Here is a 25,893-nt window from a genome sequence, read left to right on the forward strand (position 1 = left end):
CGCGACCGCTATGGTCGCAGGTTCGAATTCTGCCTCGGGCATGGATGTGTGTGATGTCCTTAGGTTAGTTAGGTTTAAGTAGTTCTAAGTTCTAAGAGACTGATGGCCACAGCAGTTAAGTCCCATAGTGCTCAGAGCCATTTGAATTTGTCGTAGTTGCTGTTGTCACGAGAGATCTGCGACTTTCTCTCGTCGTGTCTCTCATCTAACTGATTTAACATTTTATGGAGCACTGTTTTCAAGTTTTCAGGACGACAACAATAATAGCCCAGCGGTATGTGCAAGTTATAAGACTGCGCTTAATATAGCGAGAGCTGGAAAACCATTTGCTGAATTAATATGTCTCGGTTAAGAGCAAACATCAGTGATGAAAATTTACGTAACTGTTTGTGTTTGTCTGTATGTAGAAATTTTGTTCCAGATATTAAAGTATTGTAAACTCCACCTGTGATAATTAACTAAAACGTATCGTAGGTAATAGGTACTCTTTCAAACCATGATTTCTTTCAAGCACTCCTACTAACCTTATTCATTCACTCAATAAAGCAAGCTAGGAAACAAAACGCATTACAGAGGAAGGAGCGGACAGAAGGTATGGTGGGGATGGGAGATAAGCGGGTGGCCAGCTTGCCCCTGTGTGCACGCGGAACACCTGTTAACTGCATGCGTGCAAGTGTGCACCGCACATGTGCAGGATTCCTGCCCGCCCCTGTACTAGAGGGAGCTGTAGAGGGCAAAAACTGTAGAGGAAGACAGAGCCTGGAATACGTCAAGCAAATAATTGAGGACGTAGGTTGCAAGTGCAACTCTGAGATGAAGAGGTTAGCACAGGAAAGGAATTCGTGGCGGGCCGCATCAAACCAGTCAGCAGACTGATGAACAAAAAAAAAAAAAAAAAAAAAAAAAAAAGAGGCATGAGTGGGCAGGACCCTACCAAAATTAATGGTTTTTTTGCAGTACCTGGTACGTTGTGAGCAATTGCGTATGCTTCGAACTGTCGCAACCACTCGAGCCATTCCTCTTCTCGTTCATGAAACTGGCGAAAAGGCGGTATAGCAGTTGGAGCTGATGGAGATGTGGCTTGTGCTACCTTAGTAGATTGGTTCACTAGGAGCTTCTGTACCATGTTTAGCAAAGAGGATATTTGCTAGCTCTGAAACTGAAACATCAGCATTAGCTGCATTGAATCTACCGCTTGCAGCTGTGGCGCTTGAGAAAGGGATGGGGTAGGTGGTGTGGGCGTGTTGGAACAGAGAAATGCAAGAAACACACAAGGCAAGCAAGAAAAATAAGTAAAAAAGCAAGGAAAAGTTTTGGTACAACACCCACCTGCAAACGCTGATTAGCAAAAACACGAGAAGAGACTATTAAAGCAAGTAAATACCCCTGCAAAGAAAAGAGAAGAGAGAATTAAGGCACCAGTAAAACACTAAAGAAAATTATTTGGCCCCCAGGCACTAGGTTCAACTGATAACTCGTCACCAAAGTAGTATCCTGCCCATTCGTCTAACATAGGATGCCTAGGAAGTTGTTTTCTCATATTGCTAGACAACAATTCAAGCAAATCATATTAATGGAGTTTATTACAGTAAGTTAAACTGACAGTAATTAAGTCAGCTATTCACAAAGGGGTGTCGCAAGCAAATGGCGGCATACAAATAATCGATGTCCTTTGGTATACACAATTTCAATGCAAGCAAAACAGTGCAGTTCGTAAGTCACTGCTGTAGCGTTTGTATGACGACTCTTCTTCCTATCAGGCCGCTGCTGGGTGACACGGCGCTTATTTTCTCTTAGTGCAGATTCCGCTCCAGTCGTGGTGTCGTATAGATTTCTTCCTGACTCACCTTGTACACTTTCCGAGGCTAGGAACCTTCACGAAATGCCTCCAGGAGGCATTCAGTCTCGCAGTCGGTGACATTAACGATGTTTTGGCCAGTCAGCGTATGCAGCGTATGTAGTAGAGTATATGGAAGATACGTTTAATTTCATACGGTGCTAAATGTAGTACATAAAACTGCCGCTAGGACCAGAAGCGACAGATCTAACTCAGCTTAACGTAGATCCGCGATGGCCTCGAATGCAAGACACTCCATGATATTTCAGCTATATTCCAGACATCACATATTGTAGTAACTAACGGGTAGTCGCGTACCAGTCACTCGCCAACCCATGAAGTGATGTTTTCAATGGATGAGAGATTTAGATAACGTGGCAACAGACGCATACCCTCTGTATCCATGTAGGTCAGGACATCATTGGCAAGATGTGATCTTGCACTAACTTTTCGAAAGGTAAACAATACCTCATAAATATAACAACTCCTGTTCTAAATTACCATTTACCCCTACCACTGGTGTCGTGACACTCCATACCAGCAGATGCTGACGAATGCCATCTGCCAACATTCGTTCACATTGGAGACTTCACAAACGAGTACGGCAGTCTTGATAGTCTACGCATGAACGGCACTCGTCAGAGGAAACGAAGAGACACCACTTCTGTGTCCAGTATCGTCACAGAGGGCACGGTTTTCGGCTCACCTACGTTGCTCCCCGCTTAAGATGAGAAGCAATTGTGGTCGCCACGCTGAAAGTCCTTGGTGCTCAAGAAGTCGTCGCACTCTTTGTGGGCCCTTTTCCTGTCTGCAGGTACCTAACATAGCTGTACGATCATACACGGCTGAGCGTATGTCTGCCCTCCCGGGAGCTAGTCACACGGGGCCACTAAAATCGTGCGAAATGCTGAGTATGGTCGTATTCCTCTGACAGTCATGTGATCCGCAATGATAAGGTCGTGGAAACTTGAAAGAGGGTTTCTTTCATTGAAATATAGTTTTATTATTATTTTCATTCGATTTATTCATGTTCAAAAACAACGTTTTAGCTGGGTTAGATATACCTACTTATGACTTACTTATATGAAAATTTGTACCTTGCCGGAACTCGATCATGGATTTCTCTCTTGTCGTGAGCGGTCACTAGGCCATTAGACTATTCGTACGCGCCTCCTGGATCGACACAAACTTTCAAATGTCACATTGTCTTCACCCTTATACCATAGTCTCCTCACATGTCACCAAAAGGTGGCACATCTATACCTTACACAGCTGAAGATAAGCTATTTGAATTCACGAATTTATTCCGAAGTAATTTACATCTACATCTACTACATCTACATGATTACTCTGCAATTCACATTTAAGTTCTTGGCAGAGGGTTCATCGAACCACAATCATTGTATCTCTCTACCATTCCACTCCTGAACAGCGCGCGGGAAAAACGAACACCTAAACCTTTCTGTTCGCCACGATGAAAGCCCTTGGTGCTCAAAAAGTCGTCGCACTCTTTGTGGGCACTTTTCCTGTCTGAAGGTACCTAACATAGCTCTTTTCTCTTATTTTATTTTGATGATCCTATGTAGGTTGGGCTCAACAAAATATTTTCGCATTCGGAAGAGAAAGTTGGTGACTGAAATTTCGTAGATAGATCTCGCCGCGACGAAAAACGTCTTTGCTTTAATGACTTCCATCCCAACTCGCGTATCATATCTGCCACACTCTCTCCCCCATTACGTGATAATACAAAACGAGCTGCCCTTTTTTGCACACTTTCGATGTCCTCCGTCAATCCCACGTGGTAAGGATCCCACACCGCGCAGCAATATTGTAACAGAGGACGAACGAGTGTAGTGTAAGTTGTCTCTTTAGTAAACTTGTTGCATCTTCTAAGTGTCCTGCCAATGGAACGCAACCTTGGGCTCGCCTTCCCCACAATATTATTTATGTGGTCTTTCCAACTGAAGTTGTTCGTAATTTTAACACCCAGGTACTTAGTTCAATTGACAGCCTTGAGAATTGTACTATTTATCGAGTAATCGAATTCCAACGGATTTATTTTGGAACTCATGTGGATCACCTCACACTTTTCGTTATTTAGCGTCAACTGCACCTGCTACACCATACAGCAATCTTTTCTAAATCGCTTTGCAACTGATACTGGTCTTCGGATGACCTTACTAGACGGTAAATTACAGCATCATCTGCGAACAACCTAAGAGAACTGCTCAGATTGTCACCCAGGTGATTTATATAGATAAGGAACAGCAGAGATCCCAGGACGTTTCCCTGGGGAACACCTGATATCACTTCAGTTTTACTCGATGATTTGCCGTCTATTACTACGAACTGCGACCTTCCTGACAGGAAATCACGAATCCAGTCGCACAACTGAGACGATACCCCATAGGCCCGCAGCTTGATTAGAAGTCGCTTGTGAGGAACGGTGTCAAAAGCTTTCCGGAAATCTAGAAATACGGAATCAATTTGAGATCCCCTGTCGATAGCGGCCATTACTTCGTGCGAATAAAGAGCTAGCCGCGTTGCACAAGAACGATGTTTTCTGAAACCATGCTGATTACGTATCAATAGATCGTTCCCTTCGAGATGATTCATAATGTTTGAATACAGTATATGCTCCAAAACCCTACTGCAAACCGACGTCAACGATATAGGTCTGTAATTCGATGGATTACTCCTACTACCCTTCTTAAACACTGGTGCGACCTGCGTAATTTTCCAATCTGTAGGTACAGATCTGTCGGTGAGCGAGCGGTTGTATATGATTGCTAAGTAGGGAGCTATTGTATCAGCGTAATCTGAAAGGATTAGGATGGCTATCTATCGTCAACAATGTGTTTTCATGAGACATAAGAGTAAAAACTATTCATCCTTACTGAGCAAGCACACTACCTAATATTCGCAACAGATAAAATCAATGCATTCCATGAAGTGTGTACCTTAGTGATCCACCAGTGCATATTAATGTTGAATATACTCGGCCACATAGATGGGAAGTTGCGAATGAAAAGGAGAAGAGTTCAAAGACTCTATTGACACCCAAATACGTACCTATTAAAAGCAGTAGCATGCTGGCAAGGCATGGAAACAGCTTATTAGACGCTAATCACCCCCTGCAGAATGCTAATGTGCTTGAATATGACTAAACTTTGTGCATAAAAGCTCATGTGACAATGCGAAGAGAGAACCTTGCTTTCGGATTAGTAGGGTCAAAATCGGGTTGATCTGAGGATCGTGGAAGTCTCATGTTACCTAAGGTAAACACAAAACAACACATGGATTGCCAACTGACCCAACAAAGAATCTAAAAGTTAACAGCCGAAAAAAAAAGTAAAACAGCTACATTACGAACAATAGAGGGAAAACTTCTGATCAAAGGACTAACTAAAAAGCATGATGAGCATCGCAGTGCAGACAACATACCTCAAACCAGAGGCGCCGCTCCTCCACGACATCTGTTCGGATCTGGAAACAGCAGAGATCCTGAGTTCAGGACACTACAGCTAGCTCAGCCTGCAAACGAAGCTCCTGGGGTATGCGTTATTTGTCCGTATTACCAGCACCTACTCTGTAGTTTCATCGCTTCTCTTATGAAATACCATCAATTGCATCTAATAAGATGAACTGAGCACTGCTGGGAACCTTAATTCATCAGAACGGTACTGTAAATATAAATTAATTTCATAAATATTCCTTGGATCATTCGTAATGGGCATGTTTTGTCACATTTGATTTAATGAATATTCCATGGAGCATTCATATCGAACAAGTCTATTGATTTAAATCGTATGTAGTTACACGTTTCTCGGCTAACACGAGGCAGAATGCAGTCCTGTCTCAAACAACCAACACTGAAACCCGATTTATGCTTACGAAACCGGTTTCGTAACCTTTCTTTATACACATAATGTAGACGACGTTCCGCCTACATGCTGTTACTAGACGTTCCAGTCACCCTAACAAGACCACCACCTAAGTTTAATTTCAAAGTTCATTAACCACTTACACATGGCACGGTTCAATACTATCAGTGGATGGTATGTAAACTGGAATGAGATTTTCACTCTGCAGCGGAGTGTGCGCTGATATGAAACTTCCTGGCAGATTAAAACTGTGTGCCCGACCGAGACTCGAACTCGACCTTTGCCTTTCGCGGGCAAGTGATCTACCATCTGTGCTACCGAAGCACGACTCACGCCCGGTCCTCACAGCTTTACTTCTGCCAGTATCTCGTCTCCTACCTTCCAAACTTTACAGAAGCTCTTCTGCGAACCTGCAGAACTAGCACTCCTGAAAGAAAGGATACTGCGGAGATATGGCTTAGCCACAGCCTGGGGGATGTTTCCAGAATGAGATTTTCACTCTGCAGCGGAGTGTGCGCTGATATGAAACTTCCTGGCAGATTAAAACTGTGTGCCCGACCGAGACTCGAACTCGGGACCTTTGCCTTTCGCGGGCAAGTGCTCTACCATTTGGTATGTAAACTGTGTGTCCAGGAACGCGGAAACCACTGCAGTCGTTATCGTATTACTGAAACTGAGCGATTTAATTGACGTCCAAAAGGGCATGATTACTGGTTTTTGCGCCAAGGGTGGAAGCATTTCCCAAATGACTAAGTTTGTAAACTGTTCGCGTGCGTTCGTGATAAAAGTATACCGTTCATGCCAAAATGGCGCTATGTAACAACCAGCACCCAAGCAACTGTGAAGCAACTGTGGTGCACCACTGATCACAGAGGACAGGAGTCAACGTCGGCTGCAGAGAAGTGTACGGGAGAATAGACGCGCTACTGTTGAGCATCTCACTGCCTAGATAAACCGAGGGGGTACCAACAGTGTCTCCTCAACAACTGTTCAGCTAACTTTGTTGTGTATGGGCCTCCACAACTGGCACCTCGTTCGTGCTAATATGCTGACTACTGTTCAACGCCGATGAAGTATGGAACTTGCACGCCAATACCGCAACTGGACGTCCACTGGATGGCGAACAGGTGATACATGAATCACGATTTATGCATCATCGGACTGAAAGCAAACACCTTGCAACAATTGTCGAAAGTGTCCAGGCCAGAGGAGCGAGCGTTATGCTCTGGGGATAATTTTCGTGGCATTCCCTGGGTGATCTAGTCATGAAGATAGGCACAGTTGATCATAGGAAATATGCATCTATCCTTGGGGACTATGTCCAGTTGTTTTTTCTCAGCACAATGGCATCTACCAGCAGGGAAATGCAACGAGTCACACAGCTCGTAGTGTACGTCCGTGGTTCGAAGAGCAGCACGTTTACTGTATTCTCCTCGCCACCAAACTCACCGGAATTAAACGCAATTGAAGAATCTCGATCGAGCTAAGGCGTCATGGATCACCAACCGAGAAACCTATCACAGCTGCTCACGGTACTAGAATGGGAATGGCTACACGTTCCCGTCGATACCTTCCATAACAACATTGACTCTTTTCTTGCACATCTCGCAGCGGCGCAAGCTGTAAGAGGTGGTTATGTAGGCTTGTTTTCGTAAATTTGAGGTACGTTCTTATGGGACCAAACTGCTTATGTCATCGGTCCCTAAGCTTACACACCACTTAATCTAATTTAAACTCTTAAACTAACTTCGACACACACACACACACACACACGCCAGAGGGAGGACTCGAACCTCCGACTGGGGTGAGCCACGCGGACCGTGTCAATGCGCCTGAGACCGCGCGGCTGGACTGTGTAGATCCAAGTACGTAGTGCGTTGAAAGTCTCTTCGGGTTTGCTGCCGGATCCTAAAATCAATTTGATATTTCGGCCATCCAACTAGTCGCCATCTTCAGGCATTTCCTGAAGATGGCGACCAGTTGGATCACCGATATATCGAGTCAAGTTGATTTTTGGATCCGGCAGCAAACCCGAAGGGACTTTCAAGATATATTACGCCGGTAAAGCCTACGTAATCACGTAGTGCGTTACCTACCAATTTGAGGCTTGTTGGGTGCTGCTTTTGTGGTCTTCTAACATGTGCAGTCCCCGTTGTATCAGGTCATTTGTATGGAGGGACAGAATTCTAGGTGTTTGTAGGTTATGTAAGCATTATTGTCTATCACAGATGAGAAACATTTACGGGCATGTGGGGATATGGTGTTTCTGCAAAATTTGCTAATTGGTTTTGCAAAAAATGATCTTTAAACCTTAGAAAAACAAATATCATTCATTTCTACACTGTCAGAAATATTCCATAGGACACTAATGTAGTGCACCAAGTAAAAATTGCACAAAACTTTAAGTTCTTGGTGTGCATATCCCAGAAAACGTAAATTGGAAGACATTAAATTTAGTACAAACTTTTGGGGTATAGAAATCGGAAAGTTAAAACATTTTCAATCATCAAACGTACAGAATAACGTTCTGAAGTATCTGCTAAATTAGGCATTAATTATTCATTTCAGAAAAGAAAGTAATTAAAATTATGTATGGCATATACGCACGTATACGAGGCAGACACTTGTTTAGGAAATTAGAAATGTTAATAATTGCCTCTAAGCTATTTTAAAATGTACATTTACTCTGAATTCACGTAAAGAAATATACTTTCTCACACACTTAGATTTCAGTATTTGACTGGGATCTGTCATTCCATCCACTGGTTCTGACCTAGTTTTTCGTGAAATTTCCCTAGTTTTTAAACAAACACTGCAACTGGTAGGCCCTCCAAAGTATTCCCAGTTGAACCTCCCTCTGCCCCACAGATAGCTCGACTGGTACAGGAATGAAGCATCCCTGACTCTACAGTGTGTCTCTCTATCTAGAGAATGAAAAGTATACAAAAGCAATAAGCTGAAATTACGGTCCTTTTTCCATCTCTCACTCTCTCTTTCTCTCCTACAACCACAAACTTGCGTATTTTTCTCTGGGACAATACTCAACATTATCTCTCGAACACAATTAAAATCAAGTCCTACCCCCATTTTATGTAGAGCGTAGTATTATGCGGCAGTGAATCATGGACGATTGGAAAGAAAGAGAAATAATAGTCGGATCAGTAATCACTGGAAGTGGTGGCGGCTGTTAGTATCAGGAAGCCGGTAGCTCACTACCGCACGTGGTTGTGTGATAGAAGTCCGGTGTTACCACGTAAAACTCGTTGATTAAACAAGGCGTGAGATGCATGCGGAAGCCTTCGCTGCATGTGCGCTGACTGGACCTAGTTTGTAATTTTTTTGTTTATTTATAGACACAATCACACGTTTGTGACACAGCCATAAGCGGTTTCGGCCATACGATGACCATCTTCAGATGCTGAAGGCGGCATACAGTGAACACAGGTTAATGCATTGTCAAACTAACTATAAAATGTAAATTCCGGTCTTATATAGATGGACGAAGTTTCACAGCTCGTAGCAGCACACTCCGAAAAGACCCAGCAGAGGAAGACAGCTCTTGGCCGTAGAGCCTTCCCTTGCAAATCTAGGTGGCCAGTGACAGTATGTCTGCACGGGCGAAGATGGCTGGCCAGTTGCGCAGCTTCAGTCTGAGACAGTAGCATACCAGGGTAGGAAGCTGCGAACGGTTGGTGGCTAAAGAGTTAAGACTGTCAGAAAATTCATCCATCTGTCTAAAAATGAGGGGTATTTATAGAAACATCGTGGGTGCTTGTTACGCCAAGACATCCATTTCCATCACATAAGCCCCAACAGAGCACAGAGCTGGGACGTGAAGCAATCGTGTTACCAATGATGCTGTGGCTCTGCATTGCTACTGTATGAACATCGTTAAAAATCAAGTCTCACGGCTGGCCAATTGCTCGGTGTTGTAGCCGCAGTTCTCGTATCGCGAGGCAGTCCCGTATGCAACAGTGTCTGGTTGGCCCTAGTCTGGCTCCCTTTACTGATCTCTTGGATCAGCCAAGTCAAAATGTATGTAGTGATTGTGCTGCTAATTATTCTGAAAACTGCTTATTTTTAATGTGAAATGTACTGACAGTGTGAAGATGAAAATTCCTCTTAGAATAGAAAAGGAAATATATAACTAAGGGAGCTGTATTGTTTATGATAAGCCAAAACATCATGGCCGTAGCCCACTGCGACGTCAGCCGCCCCCTGGTAGCATTGCGGGCATGAGACAAGGTAACAAAAGTATGTCAGCGCAGCAGCGAAGATATGGGCTGCTAATGAGGAAATCCACTGGGATAAGCGACTCTTTCGATGCCTGTGAACGAGTATCTCTATAACGACGTAATGTTCACGTGCTGCTTGGTGATCTGTGGGATCTCTGCAGAAAGAGCACAATACTGGTGCTCGCACAACTGTTTCGGAGCACACCGTTCATCATACATTGTTGAACGTCTTCAAAAATGGTTCAAATGGCTCTGAGCACTATGGGACTTAACTGCTACGGTCATCAGTCCCCTAGAACTTAGAACTACTTAAACCTAACTAACCTAAGGACAGCACACAACACCCAGCCATCACGAGGCAGAGAAAATCCCTGACCCCGCCGGGAATAGAACCCGGGAACCCGGGCGTGGGGTTGAACGTCTATCTTCGCAGCAGGCCCTATGTGTTCACATTTGACCCATACGGTAAGAGCAGTATTTAGCTGTGGGAGACATTCTCCTGCTTGTGTGGTAATTGTGGTAGTAATCGAAGACTGCCAACAGCTGCGAATCACCTGCATCTCTTCATGCTTGATGTCTTCCCCGAAGGTGGTGTCATTTATCAGCAGCATAGTTGTCCGAGTCTCGGAGCCTTGCTACAGTGGTTTGAGGAGCATTATAGTGAACTCACGTTTATATCTAGGCGACCAAATTCTCCTGACGTAAATCCTATGGAATCCATCTCGGTGGCTATCGGACGCCATCACTGCATACGCAAATCAGCATCCCGTTATTTACGCTAACTGCATGACCTGTAGTTTGGCATTTAATGCCACATACCTTCATAAACCTACTAAAAAACTGTCGGATTCCTGATACGCAGAATAACTTACATATTTCTTTCCAAAGACGCACAAACGAGCTATTAAGCAAGTAGTCATATTGTTTACGTTCATCAGGGTATACTGCGAAGATATTTCCTGGAATGAAGAGTCAGTGATGATACCTCCAGATTAAGGAACAGCCACTTCACATAAAAGAGTGGAGAATACCCATTTGAGAGCTCTCGTAAGATATATGCTCCAAAGAAGAGAGTTAAATAGCTAGTATTTCTTTAAACTACAAGTTTACAGTTTTTAGTCACAATTTATTCTTTTTGAAACCTCCATTAACAGACTGATTTATGTCAGTTACTGAGACATGTTCTCGTTTGCAACGCCCTATCACTCATCTTTCCATAGTGGCATTACGGACGCTCTCAGCAACGACCTTACGACATGCAGACTCATAGCAAACTGGCTTCCGTTCGGTGGTGAACATACCTCCTCGGCAGCGGCATCGGCTCCCTCATATCCACTTCCTCTCTTATCCAGATGAATGACGACTCTTTCTGCTGTGTTGGCAACTTGAGTAGTGCATGCGGGATATCCCGAACTCTTTTATCTGCTGGCACATATGTTGTATGATATTCAGAGCGCAGACGGAAACACAGCAGCGCCGGTAACCTCGTCGCTGAGCACTCGTAAGCTCCAGAAAGAGTCCAGATGAATTTCAAATCGTGATCACGTCCGTCTGATTCACTTCCCTCAGAATAGCACTGTGTTCAACACTAATTGATTAATCTTATTGGAGTAGACGGATTCTACGATATGGTCATGAAACACGATGGAGTAGCCAGTAGTATTGCCCCCTCCACCCTTAGTTTGCACTTGCGCTGCCATAGACATTGTCTTCCGTTTTCACAGGCTCTTTTTTCCGTAGTGTTTACATTACATGTACTTTCTATAAACGGAAAAAAGGAGCCTGAAACCGCAGGAGATAAAGCTGCCGCTCACCACGAAGTCGTATATACAACATCTTGTTGTTGTTGTGGTCTTCAGTCCAGAGACTGGTTTGATGCATTTCTCCACGCTACTCTATCCTGTGCAAGCTTCTTCATGTCCCAGTACCTACTGCAACTTACATCCTTCTGAACTTGTTTTGTGTACTCATCTCGTGGTCTCCTTCTACGATTTTTACCCTCCGCGCTGCCCTCCAATACTAAATTTCCTTGATGCCTCAGAATATGCTCTACCAACCGATCCCTTCTTCTAGTCAAGTTGTGCCACAAATTTCTCTTCTCCCCAGTTCTATTCAATACCGCCTCATTAGTTATGTGATCTACCCATCTAATCTTCAGCATCCTTCTGTAGCACAACATTTCGAAAGCTTCTATTCTCTTTTTGTCTAAACTATTTATTATTCACGTTTCACTTCCATACATGGCAACACTCCATACAAATACTTAAAGAAATGACTTCCTGACACTTAAATCTATACATGAAGTTAACAAATTTCTCTTCTTCAGAAACGCTTCCCTTGCCATTGTCAGTGTACATTTTATATCCTCTCTACTTCGACCATTATCAGTTATTTTGCTCCCCAAATAGCAAAACTCCTTTACTACTTTAAGTGTCTCATTTCCTAATCTAATACCCTAAGCATCACCCCATTTAATTCGACTACATTCCATTATCCTCGTTTTGCTTTTGTTGATTTTCGTCTTATATCCTCCTTTCAAGACTCTGTCCATTCCGTTCAGCGGATCTTCCAGGACCTTTGCTGTCTCTGACAGAATTACAATGTCATCGGTGAATCTCAAAGTTTTAGTTTTTTCTCCATGGATTTTAATTCCTACTCCACATTTTTCTTTTGTTCCCTTCACTGCTTGCTCAATATACAGATTGAATAACATCGGGAATAGGCTACAACCCTGTCTCACTCCCTTCCCAACCACTGCTTCCCTTTCATGCCCCTCGACTTTTATAACTGCCATCTGGTTTCTATAAAAATTGTAAATAGCCATTCGCTCCCTCTATTTTACCCCTGCCACCTTCAGAATTTGAAAGAGAGTATTCCAATCAACATTGTCGAAAGCTTTCTCTACGTCTACAAATGCTAGAAACGTGGGTTTGCCTTTCTTTGATCTATTTTCTAAGATAAGTCGTAGGGCTAGGAATGCCTCACGTGCTCCAACATTTCTACGGAATCCAAACTGATCTTCCCCGAGGTCGGCTTCTACCAGTTTTTCCATTCGTCTGTAAAGAATGCGTGTTAGTATTTTGCAGCCGTGGCTTATTAAACTGGTAGTTCGGTAGTTTTCACATCTGTCAACCCCTGCTTTCTTTGGGATTGGAATTATTACATTCTTCTTGAATTCTGAGGGTATTTCGCCTGTCTCATACATCTTGCTCACCAGATGGAAGAGTTTTACAGAGCTTTCTCTCCCAAGGCTATCAGTAGTTATAATGGAATGTTGTCTACTCCCGGGACCTTGTTTCGACTTAGGTATTTCAGTGCTGTGTCAAACTCTTCACGCAGTATCATATCTCCCATTTCATCTTCATTTACATCCTCTTCCATTTATATAATATTGTCCTCAACAACATCGCCCGTGTATAGATCCTCTATATACTCCTTCCAACTTTCTGCTTTCTGTTTCTGCTTAGAACTGGGTTTCCCTCAGAGCTCTTGACATTCATGCAAGTGGTTCTCTTTTCTCCAAAGGTCTCTTTAATTTTCCTGTAAGCAGGATCTATTTTAGCACTAGTGATATACGCCTGTACATCCCTACATTTGTTCTCTAGCCATTTGGCCTTCTTGTCGATCACATTTTTGAGGCGTTTGTATTCCTTTTTGCCTGCTTCATTTATTGCATTTTTGTATTTTCTCCTTTCATCAATTAAATGCAATATCTCTTCTGTTAGCCAAGGGTTTCTATTAACCCTCGTCTTTTTAGCTACTTGATCCTCTACGGGCTTCACTGTTTCATCTCTCAAAGCTACCCATTCTTCTTGTACTGTATTTCTTTCCCCCATTCTTGTCAATCTGTCCCTAATGCTCTTCCTGAAACTCTCTACCACCTATGGTTCTGTCAGTTTATCCAAGTCGAATTTCCTTAAATTCTTTCCTTTTTCTGTTTCTTTAGTTTCAATGTACAGTTCATAACCAATAGATTGTGGTCAGAGTCCACATCTCCCCTGGAAATGTCTTACAATTTAAAACCTGGTTTCTAAATCTCTGTCTTACCATTATATAATCTATCTGAAACATGTCAGTATATCCAAGCTTCTTCCATGTATACAACCTTCTTTTATGTTCTTGAACCAAGTGTAAGCTAAGGTTAACTTACGCTCTGTGCAAAATTCTACCAGGCGGCTTCCTCTTTTATTCCTTACCCCCATTCCATATTCACGTACTACGCTTCCTTTTCCTACTATCGAATTTCAGTCACCCATGACTATTAAATTTTCGTCTCCCTTCAGTATCTGAATGATTTCTTTTGTCTCATGATACGTTTCATCAATCTCTTCGTCATCTGCGGAGCTAGTCGGCATATAAACTTGCACTACTGAGGTAGTTGTGGGCATCGTGTTTATCTTTGCCACAATAATGCGTTCAGTATGCTGTCTGTAGTAGCTCACCCACATTCCTATTTTTTATTCATTATTAAACCTACTACTGCATTACCCCTATTTGGTTTTGTATTCATCTGACCAGAAGTCTTGTCTTTCCTGCCACCGAACTGCACTAATTCCCACTATATCTAACTTTAACCTATCCATTTCCCTTTTTAAATTTTTTAACCTACCTGCACGATTAAGGGATCGGACATTCTACGCTTCGAGCCGTAGAACGCCAGTTTTCTTTCCCCTGATAACAACATCCACCTGAGTAGTACCTGCCCGGAGATCCGAATGGGGACTATTTTACCTCCGGAATATTTTACTCAAGAGGACGCCATCATCATTTAACCCTACAGTAAAGCTGCATGCCGTAGTTTCCCCTTGCTTTCAGCCGTTCGCAGTTCCAGTACAACAAGGCCGTTTTGGTTAGTGTTACAAGGCCAGATCAGTCAATCATCCACACTGTTGCCCCTGCAACTACTGAAAAGACTGCTGCCCCTCTTCAGAAACCATACGTTTGTCTGGCCACTCAACAGATACCCCTCCGTTGTGGCTGCACCTACAGGACGGCTATCTGTATTGTTGAGGCACGCAACCCGCCCCACCAACGGCAAGGTCCATGGTTCGCGGGGAGGGGGGAGGGCGGAGAGGGCCATACGACATATAATTGTCTTATTAACTGTCATATGTTCAGCTGATGATGAACGTTTAAGCATCTGAAAAACATTGTCGAAATAAAATAACACTAAACTTGTTAGTTTCAGACGATATCACAATATTCTTGGTAAAGTCTTCACATAAATGTTCACATTTAATGGTTGTTGTTTATGTGGTCATCAGTCCAGAGACTGGTTTGATGCAGCTCTCCATGCTACTCTATCCTCTGCAAGCTTCTTCATCTCCCTGTACCTACTACATCCTACATCCTACTGAATTTGTTAGTGTATTCATCTCTTGGTCTCCGTCTACGATTTTTACCCTCCGCGCTGCCCTCCAACACTAAATTGGTGATCCCTTGATGCCTCAGAATATGCCCTACCAACCGATCCCTTCTTCTAGTCAAGTCGTACCACAAATTTCTCTTCTCTCCAACTCTATTCAATAGCTCCTCATTAGTTATGTGATCTACTCATCTAATATTCGGCATTCTTATGTAGCACCACATTTCGAGAGCTTCTATTCTCTTCTTTTCTTAACTATTTATCATCCATGTTTCACTTCCGTACATGGCTACACTCCATACAAATACTTAAAGAAATGACTTCCTGACACTTAAATCAATACATGATGTTAACAAATTTCTCTTCTTCAGAAACGCTTTCCTTGCCATTGTCAGTGTACATTTTATATCCTCTCTACTTCGACCATTATCAGTTATTTTGCTCCCCAAACAGCAAAACTCATTTACTACTTTAAGCGTCTCATTTCCTAGTCTAATTCCTGCAGCATCATCCGTTTTAATACGACTACATTCCATTATCCTCGTTTTACTTTTGTTGATGTTCATCTTATATCCTCCTTTCAAGACACTGTCCATTCCGTTCAGCTGCTCTTCGAAGTCCTTTGCTGTCTCTGAGAGAATTACAATGTCATGCGCGAACCTCAAAGTTTTTATTTCTTCTCCATGGATTTTAAATCCTACTCCGAATTTTTCTTTCGTCTCCTTTACTGCTTGCTCAATATACGGATTGAATAACATCGGGGGTAGGCTACAACCCTGTCTCACTCCCTTCCCAACCACTGCTTCCCTTTCATGCCCCTCGACTCTTATAACGGCCATCTGGTTTCTGTAATTTAAAGGTACTCGGCAGTAATTTTCCGCCTACTTTTGTTCTATTCGGTTGGTAGTATCTTTATTTTACCTTATATGGGGATTATAGGTTTAATGTGCCGAAGTCTTCATTTGCACTTGATTTTCTTAAATTAGGGTCTCTATGGTAAACAAAACAACTAATCACAAGAAGCAATTGTATATATAATTATAGGTTGATTTAATCAAGACTACCAGAGATTGAAAATACTTTTACAGTTGTCAAGTTCCTTTATTATCACACGAGCGGTGCTGTGTCTCCCGAGCACCGCGGTGGACGTGTACAATGCGTGGTGTGCCATCTACGAGCGCAGAGCATGCTCTCCGGTGCTCCTCCGTCACAGCACCGAGGTACGACATGATGGGCGTATAAGAGGCCGAGACCGGTCGCGTGATAATATAAGAATTTTACAACGGTAGCGGTACTTTCTATCTCTAGTGTAACGCTCTGTTGCGGCTGTTCCCCCAACAAGATTGTTTGTAATCAAGACTAGTGTTGAAACTTTCACATCAGCGCACACTCCGCTGCAAAGTGAAAATCTCATTCACAAGACTAGTGTTTATTATGCCTGAATTTATAGGAGGCAGATACGAGGCAGACATTTCAACTACGAACAGAAAGACACATATTTAGGATGATGCCGTTTTTTATATTCTAGTAAAGTCATCAGAAGATGAAACGCAGTTGTAAGAGATTGCAAAATTTGGCAATTCACCCCAAATAACGAAACGTGTTAGGTCATCCACATGAATACTAGAGGAAATGGTGTGCGATTTCGTGTGACATCACGAGCACTCTTATATATATATATATATATATATATATATATATATATATATATATGTGTGTGTGTGTGTGTGTGTGTGTGTGTGTGTGTGTGTGTGTGTGTGTGTGGTATGACGATGGCAATTATACTAGATTTTGCACTAACGGTAATTTCTTTACCGATTTTGGTGCAGGTTGGAGAGAGAGAGAGAGAGAGAGAGCAGATTTTGTAAAGTGCGTTTCGTCGGTTCTCGATTGTGTACAGGACGAATAGTGTTTGATTACGCGAAGGTGCTTTGAACCTGACATTTAACCCGGATTGCCTGCAAGCAATCTGATTTTTCGATACAAACGCCTAAGGGACCTAACTGAATATTGAAAAGGAAATGCATGAAGGAAAGTGGGTTATGGTAACGGTTATCAAATCTGCGATTGAATATATTAGTAGCCTCCCGAAAACAACCCAGATACCGCTCTAAAGAGCTGCCCTGTAACATAGTTCGCATACAACGGAAAAACAATGAGGTTACTCAAAGAAAAGAATAAGGAAAAGGGATTTCATTATAACACATCAGTATATTCAGAAATAATCCTCACCACTAAGCATGAACAAATATCCATGGAATATAAAACTTACATTTTATACTTCTTACGCACATTCCGTGCTACGACAATGTCCTTTCTTGTAAGTCCAATACTTTCTCAACACTAATTCTCCTTGTGTACTCTTGAATATTTCATAGCGTCGCAATGTTTATCGAAGCGTTCAATCGAAAATTTACATTACTGGTACACAAATATTATATAAAACTTGTAGCGATGCTGCACTGCACCTTAACACGTCAGCATCAAAACAGTATAATAATAATGGCGTGTAACGAGGGCCTCCCGTTGGGTGGACCGCTCTCCTGGTGCAAGTCTTTCGATTTGACGCCACTTTGGCGACTTGCTCGTCGATGGGGATGAAATGATGATGATTAGGACGACACAACACCCAGTCCCTGAGTGGGAAAAAGCCCCGACCCAGCCGGGAATCGAACCCGGGCCCTTAGGATCGACAGTCTGTCACGCTGACCACTTTTTTTAATTGGTTTTTTAGTTTTTTTATTTTTTAATTGTTTTTAATGTCTCAAAAGAAAAATCATATAAAAAAGAAGGAAAAGAAATATAGGACTGAAGTGACATCCTCGTCACTTCACTGGGAGTACATCCTATCCCTCGAAACAACGTAAACCTGGGACTCCCCACCGCTTCGGGGGGTTATGAAACATGCTGGCTAGAAAGTTCGCAAAAGTCGTTTTATATTTAGAGTGGCGTCGGATGATTTCGTGTTGTTCTAGTAGATAATGCCAATAGTCCATGCCCGATATCATTGTCCGCGAGAGCACGTAGTGCGATGCGTGTCCACCAATCCATCGGATTGCCAAAGTTTTTTGTGAGGGGAAAAATACAGCGTCAGGGAAAAATAAAGCGTCCGTCGTGATCGTTGATTCGTCGGTGCGTCTGAGGAGGGCCATGATGCGTTGCGTCAGCCGCCAAACATCCGTTGCCTCACCGCACTGCAGAGAATGTTTGTCGGTGTCCTGCATGCCACATATAAGGCAGAGCGGGGAATCTACCATGCGAATGTCGTACAATCGTTCGCGGTTGACTGTCTTGCGGTTGATTAGTGTATACCATGACGATCGCGCTGCTGTGGTGAGGAGAGGTGTATGGACAGCTCGCCAAATCTGTCGCCAGTTTCGTGTTGAGTATTTAAGTTCGACAACATTGCTGCCATGATGACGCCGCAAGTATCGATATATCTCACGGGTAGTGGGGAGTCGTGTAGAAGGTATCTGTAACTGAACATAACTAAAATCAACAAAAAATCGCGCGACGTGAGAAAAAGAGGGCGAGATTGTGCCTACCGCCACCGGTGATTCAAAGAATGTGGGAAGAAGCACATCCAGGATGGCCGACGTGATGGCGTGTTGCCGTTGGTTCCAAGTGCGTAGCGTCGCTCGCAGGTATAGAGCTAGAGCCTTGTTCCGCACATCCGTGAGGTTAAGTCCTCCAGCATGGTGTGGGAGTGTTAAAGTCTTGTATTTGACCTTAAACAACATTCCTTGGCTGACATAGTATCCAAAGGCCGCCATTAATCTGTCAGCAATACCATGTGGCATTGGCAGTACCTGTGCCAGGTGCGGCAGTCGCGAGGCCAGGTGAACATTAGTGTAGTCCACCCTTTGGAGCAGGTCGTGCGTTCGGAGTGAATTGTTGCGTATGTGCAGTCGGACGTTCTGGAGGAGACGTCGATAGCTCGCCGCCGCTGATTGCCGTAGCGATCTGGTGAACAATACACCTAAGCATCGCAAGATGTCCACCGTCGTAAACGGACTGTGCAGATCGTCCAGCCCTCGACCGATGTGCATGATCTTGGTTTTATTCATGTTGACCCTGCTTCCCGCAGCGACTCCGTACGTAGTAAGAAGGGTAACCACCTGATTTACTTCGTTCTCCGACCGGACGAGTATCATCAAGTCGTCGGCATATGCACGACACGTGAAGGAGCTCGCACGGAGTCGGACGCCTGTTAGAGTCCGTCTAAGAGTCTGCATCAATGGTTCGAGCGCTATTGTAAACAGTATCATCGACAAGGGACATCCTTGCCTAACTGAGCTGCAAACAGGAATCGGTCCTACCTCCCTGCCATTGACTCTCACCGTCGAAGAAGCGCTGCGAAGGAGGCGCATGAGGACGGTAATAAAATCCTGTGGTATCGCCATGCGTCGCATGGTCGAGTCAAGGAAATCATGGTTGATCCTGTCAAAGGCACGATCAAAGTCCACCGATACGAACGCCGCTCGCATGCGACAAGCTTCCGTCAGGGAAATTACGTCACGGTATTCGCCGAGGATAGAATGTATGTTGCTCCGAACCCCTAGACAAGCCTGGTCTGGTGGTATTGTCTTGGATATTACAGTTTTGAGCCTTACCGCCAACATTCGCGCAAAGATCTTATAATCAGTATTGAGCATCGTGAGCGGTCTAAATTGATGGGCGCTGACACTCGCTGTCGATTTCGGTATTGGTATAAGCAGTCCCGCCATGAACTGCGACGGAACGTCCGTGTCAGGGCTCAATAACTCATTATACATCAATACCAACTGGGACATCATTAAATCCGAAAATGCGCGGTAAAATTCGAGTGTCAACCCATCTGGCCCAGGGGATTTATGCACCGCACCCTTCGCGAGTGCGCCCCGGATGTCATCTTCCGTTAGGGGTTCCAATAGCGCCTCTGCATCCGGACCATCCACCTCCGTTTGCATTTGTCGCAAAATTTCTTCTCCTGTCCGATTGTCCGTCGGCGTCCCAGTGAAAAGGAGGCGATAATGCTCCAGAAACTCAGCAGCAATGTCCTGTTGTGACGTCAAGGGCCGACCATCGTCATCATGGAGGACTGTGATTAGGGATCGGCGATTACGCGCATGTCCCTTGGACACATGATGCATGCCAATACGTTCTCCATCGACGTTGTCCAAGCACCGAGCACGGATCGAAAGTCCCTCCAGTCGACGTCTCGTGATCGATAAAATACAGGCCTGAATGCGATGGGCTTCCGCTTGACGCTCGAGCGATGGGGCCATGGAGGACAGGTCGCGGAGCACCATGTAGAAATAATCAAGTGTATCTCGGAGCCATTTCGCTTTTTCCTTGCCATACGTGATGAGAGCTCTTCGTATCGCCGGTTTTGCACACTGCAGCCACCACGAAAGAACCGTACGGTGCAGCGGCAAACGGCGAGTGCAAGACTGCCATGTTTCTTCGATCCGCTGGCGACATTCGAGATCCACCAATAAGGATGAATTGAGTTTCCAGGAACTACGACTCCGCCAGACCCTCTGCCGTGGGAGGGTTAACGTGCATAAATATGCAAGGTGATCCGTAAAAGCTGTGGGCCAACGTTCAGCAGCCAACACGTGATCTCTTAATCCGTCAGAAACATAAATCCGATCCAGCCTGCTCGCCGAGTGGCTAGTAAAATACTTGTAGCCCTCTCGCTGCCCATGGATCTTTTCCCACGTGTCCATAAGGGCCATGTCCCGGCAGATCGTGTTCAATGCGTGGCATGAGCTGAAATTAGGAGTTTGATCCTTCGGGGCGAGGACACAGTTAAAATCCCCCCCCCCCTACCAAGATGTGGTCATAACTCCCATGTAATAGGGGGGCAATCTCCTCCGAGTAGAATCGTGCACGCGCCTGTCGATTGTCAGATCCGGAGGGGGCATAGATGTTGACGATACGAATGCCGTTCACGGTCATAGCCAAGCCCCGAGCCGAAGGAAGGTAATCGAGGTCACACATCGGAATCCCTTCCCGGACTAGTATCGCTGTGCCACGTCCTCCATCTGGAGTCGGCGCTAGGTAAGTGTTGTATCCGTGCACGTCGGGAAAAGCAGCATTGCAGGTTTCCTGCATCAGCAGAATATCAACGTCAGTGGCGTAAATCATGTCCCGGAGAAGTTGCATCTTTGCAAGCGAACGTGCGGTGTTAATGTTCACTGTGCCCACCTTATATGCTTGGTTCGTTGTCGTTGTCATGCTCGTGTCATGTCACTGATAACTCCTAGGGCGTCAGTCCACTATTCGGGCTCAGAGGGGTGCCCGCCAACGGGCTGCCCTCCTTTGTTGTCGTTCCGTGGTGTGCATCCTGTAGGTGAGTGGTCATCATTAGGGGGTGGCAATGCCTGTATGTCCTCGACTGGTTCCGCCCAGTCGCAGTGGTCATCCATCCGAGAAACGTCCTCTGATGTATTTCGACGAGGCTGCTGGGACATTGGTATCCCTGACTCCTTCGTCGGCAGCGCTGGGTCAGTCGGTGTCAATGAAGAGGGACCATCTGAAAGGCAGGACATCCGGTCTCCATCTGACGGAATCCTGTCAGCGTCCTCTAAAGGCACGTGTTCAGTGTCAGACAGTTCTTCGGCTAGGATACCTTCCGTGTCCCCTATGCTAGGGGGGGACGTGTCACCCGAACTATGGCGACGCTTTTTGCGACGCTTCGGCGATCGCTGTTTACGGGCCCTGCCCTCTGCTGCCTCACTGTGTTCGTCGATCGTTCGTTGGTCCGTTGCCGGTGCCACTGTCTCGACCTCTACTTCCACGTCGCGTGCTTCATGTGAGTTGTCGGAAGGTTCCTCCCTCAACCGACGTGACGTGGGCGTAGGGACATTCTCCGAGTCACCTCCATGCTCCCGTAACTCGGTCGGCTCTTGCATAAACACGTCCTTGTCACGCTCCGAACTGGGCAACACCTCCCGGCGAGCCACCGACACGTACGTCATCGGCAGTTGCGTGGGAACTTCTCGCTGTGACGCGTCTCCATGTGGCAGTTGCACGACGCGGCGTTGTATGCACTCCGAGCGGATATGTCCTTCTCCACCACAGCCAGAACAAGTGCGTGGCTGGCCATAGTAGATCACAATAGCTCGACACCCGCCAATGTATAAATAAGACGGGATATGTTTAGTAAGGACGATCCGCACCTGTCGCAAGCCGTTTAGCACAGGATAGGTACTAAAACTTGCCCAGCGTTCAGGCGTATGACTAAGTACCGTTCCATATGATCGCAGCGATTCAGTAACCATCGATTCTGGCACCTCAAACGGCAATTCAAAGATCCGAATCATCCTCACACCCAATCCTGAAGGAGCTACTGTTACATCGCTGATATGGCCATCAGAGTGTCGAAATTTAAATCCTCTTTGAGCAGCGGAGAGAGTTCTTTCACACGCAGCTTCATCGGTCATCTTTACGTACATGGTACTGCTTACAATGGACATGTGTAATTCCAATTATGTCTGTAGCAGGTAAACGAACTTCTTCCCTCAAAAAACGCTCTATTTCGAAAGCTTTGGGTCTGGCAAATTCGTTGTCGAACGTAAATTGGAGCGTAGTCTTTCGAAAATTGTGTGCCATGGCGATCGAGTCAGACAACAACACGCGCGAGTACCGACGGTGTAAACACTTCCTCGTCCACGCGCGCCCGCGGCCGGGACAGCAGGTCCGTGCCGCGCCACCGCCTAAAGCAGACTATCACTCAGCTACCGGGTAAAAGGTAACCAAGTCTCAAGAATTGTTCATACAAAAGAGAAAATTTTTATGTTTCTTAGGTTCCGTGTCTTATTAGGATCGAGTGCTGTGGCAATTATTTGCATATCTGCGCTCGGCGCGACATAGTATGTATTTGAAACAGTTAATTTTGAACTCGCGTCTTTGTGTGGACGCACATTACAAAATTATTTATTTTCCTAACATTTGCGCTGAGATGCGTAGCATTTTACTAACTACAGCTCGATGGCTGTTCTCTTTTATGACAAATACACTCCTGGAAATGGAAAAAAGAACACATTGACACCGGTGTGTCAGACCCACCATACTTGCTCCGGACACTGCGAGAGGGCTGTACAAGCAATGATCACACGCACGGCACAGCGGACACACCAGGAACCGCGGTGTTGGCCGTCGAATGGCGCTAGCTGCGCAGCATTTGTGCACCGCCGCCGTCAGTGTCAGCCAGTTTGCCGTGGCATACGGAGCTCCATCGCAGTCTTTAACACTGGTAGCATGCCACGACAGCGTGGACGTGAACCGTATGTGCAGTTGACGGACTTTGAGCGAGGGCGTATAGTGGGCATGCGGGAGGCCGGGTGGACGTACCGCCGAATTGCTCAACACGTGGGGCGTGAGGTCTCCACAGTACATCGATGTTGTCGCCAGTGGTCGGCGGAAGGTGCACGTGCCCGTCGACCTGGGACCGGACCGCAGCGACGCACGGATGCACGCCAAGACCGTAGGATCCTACGCAGTGCCGTAGGGGACCGCACTGCCACTTCCCAGCAAATTAGGGACACTGTTGCTCCTGGGGTATCGGCGAGGACCATTCGCAACCGTCTCGATGAAGCTGGGCTACGGTCCCGCACACCGTTAGGCCGTCTTCCGCTCACGCCCCAACATCGTGCAGCCCGCCTCCAGTGGTGTCGCGACAGGCGTGAATGGAGGGACGAATGGAGACGTGTCGTCTTCAGCGATGAGAGTCGCTTCTGCCTTGGTGCCAATGATGGTCGTATGCGTGTTTGGCGCCGTGCAGGTGAGCGCCACAATCAGGACTGCATACGACCGAGGCACACAGGGCCAACACCCGGCATCATGGTGTGGGGAGCGATCTCCTACACTGGCCGTACACCACTGGTGATCGTCGAGGGGACACTGAATAGTGCACGGTACATCCAAACCGTCATCGAACCCATCGTTCTACCATTCCTAGACCGGCAAGGGAACTTGCTGTTCCAACAGGACAATGCACGTCCGCATGTATCCCGTGCCACCCAACGTGCTCTAGAAGGTGTAAGTCAACTACCCTGGCCAGCAAGATCTCCGGATCTGTCCCCCATTGAGCATGTTTGGGACTGGATGAAGCGTCGTCTCACGCGGTCTGCACGTCCAGCACGAACGCTGGTCCAACTGAGGCGCCAGGTGGAAATGGCATGGCAAGCCGTTCCACAGGACTACATCCAGCATCTCTACGATCGTCTCCATGGGAGAATAGCAGCCTGCATTGCTGCGAAAGGTGGATATACACTGTACTAGTGCCGACATTGTGCATGCTGTGTTGCCTGTGTCTATGTGCCTGTGGTTCTGTCAGTGTGATCATGTGATGTATCTGACCCCAGGAATGTGTCAATAAAGTTTCCCCTTCCTGGGACAAAGAATTCACGGTGTTCTTATTTCAATTTCCAGGAGTGTATTTTAAATACAGAGCATCCGAAACCCAATAATATTATACTCTCCAGGACGCTCGCCCATATATCAATGTTGTAATGCAATATGCTCTACAGGTTGTCGACAAGTTGCCTTGGCCTCTTCAATCACCAGATCTGTCTCCCATCGAGAACATACATATGACCATCGGACGACATCTCCAGTGTCATCCACAAACAGCATTAACCGTCAGTGTATCGACAGACCAAGGGCAATAGCCATCAAACTCCTTTCCATACACTGACATCTGGCGCCTGTGCAACACAATGCAAGCACGTTTGTATGCTTGCATTTAACATTCTGACGGTTACACTGGTTATTACTGTACTATCATTTCACATTTGCAGTGTCTATCTTTCGCTTTCATTTACTTGTGGTGTTAAAATTTTAATCACTTTTTTGTGTACATAGTTCCGCGCAGTCAGCGCGTACACAACTTTCCAACTAGAGCTACTGTCAGTAGCGAGCCAGTGGGTGTGTTGGACCTTCCATCGAGCTACGGACCCCCTTGAAGATGTCTCCCGCAGTCGGAGACGGATAATTATAATGGACATGAGCAGGAGAAATGGCGAATTAATGTGACCGCTGGTGGTGACGTTTCCCAACAGTTTTTTTCACTTTTGAACAGTAAGATATACCACCAACCTGAACGGCTAACCAAGAGAAGTTCCATATCCGACATTATTAATCACTTGGAACACCCGTTTTTCACGAATAACTTTGCAACTTCCAGCAAAGTTCTCTAGATTTATCGCAGTTCGTATAGTACGATTTTGTTAATTAAAGGAATCAAAGCGGTCTTGATGAGATAGCAGAGAGAATGAATTCTATTCACCCGAAGATAGACTTAGATATCAGCACTACAATAATGGAGCCATCAATTATCTTGAAATTATGGTTGCAAGAGACGCAGGCCAACAACAAATTAGTGTGTAGAGAAAACCTGTTTGCTCAAATATTGTTGTTGACTCAACGGTTTTGCATTCTGACTGAAACAAATTACCATACTTTTGATCTAACATGTTACTGAAACAGCCATTAACTGAAGAAGGGAGAACTAAGGAAATCGCTATTATGAAACAAGCAATGGGCAGCTTGTTTCAACTGTAATAAAGTCGATACAGAAAATTA

This window comes from Schistocerca cancellata, chromosome 7, assembly GCF_023864275.1.
Source record: "Schistocerca cancellata isolate TAMUIC-IGC-003103 chromosome 7, iqSchCanc2.1, whole genome shotgun sequence".
NCBI classification, from domain to species: Eukaryota; Metazoa; Arthropoda; class Insecta; order Orthoptera; family Acrididae; genus Schistocerca; species Schistocerca cancellata.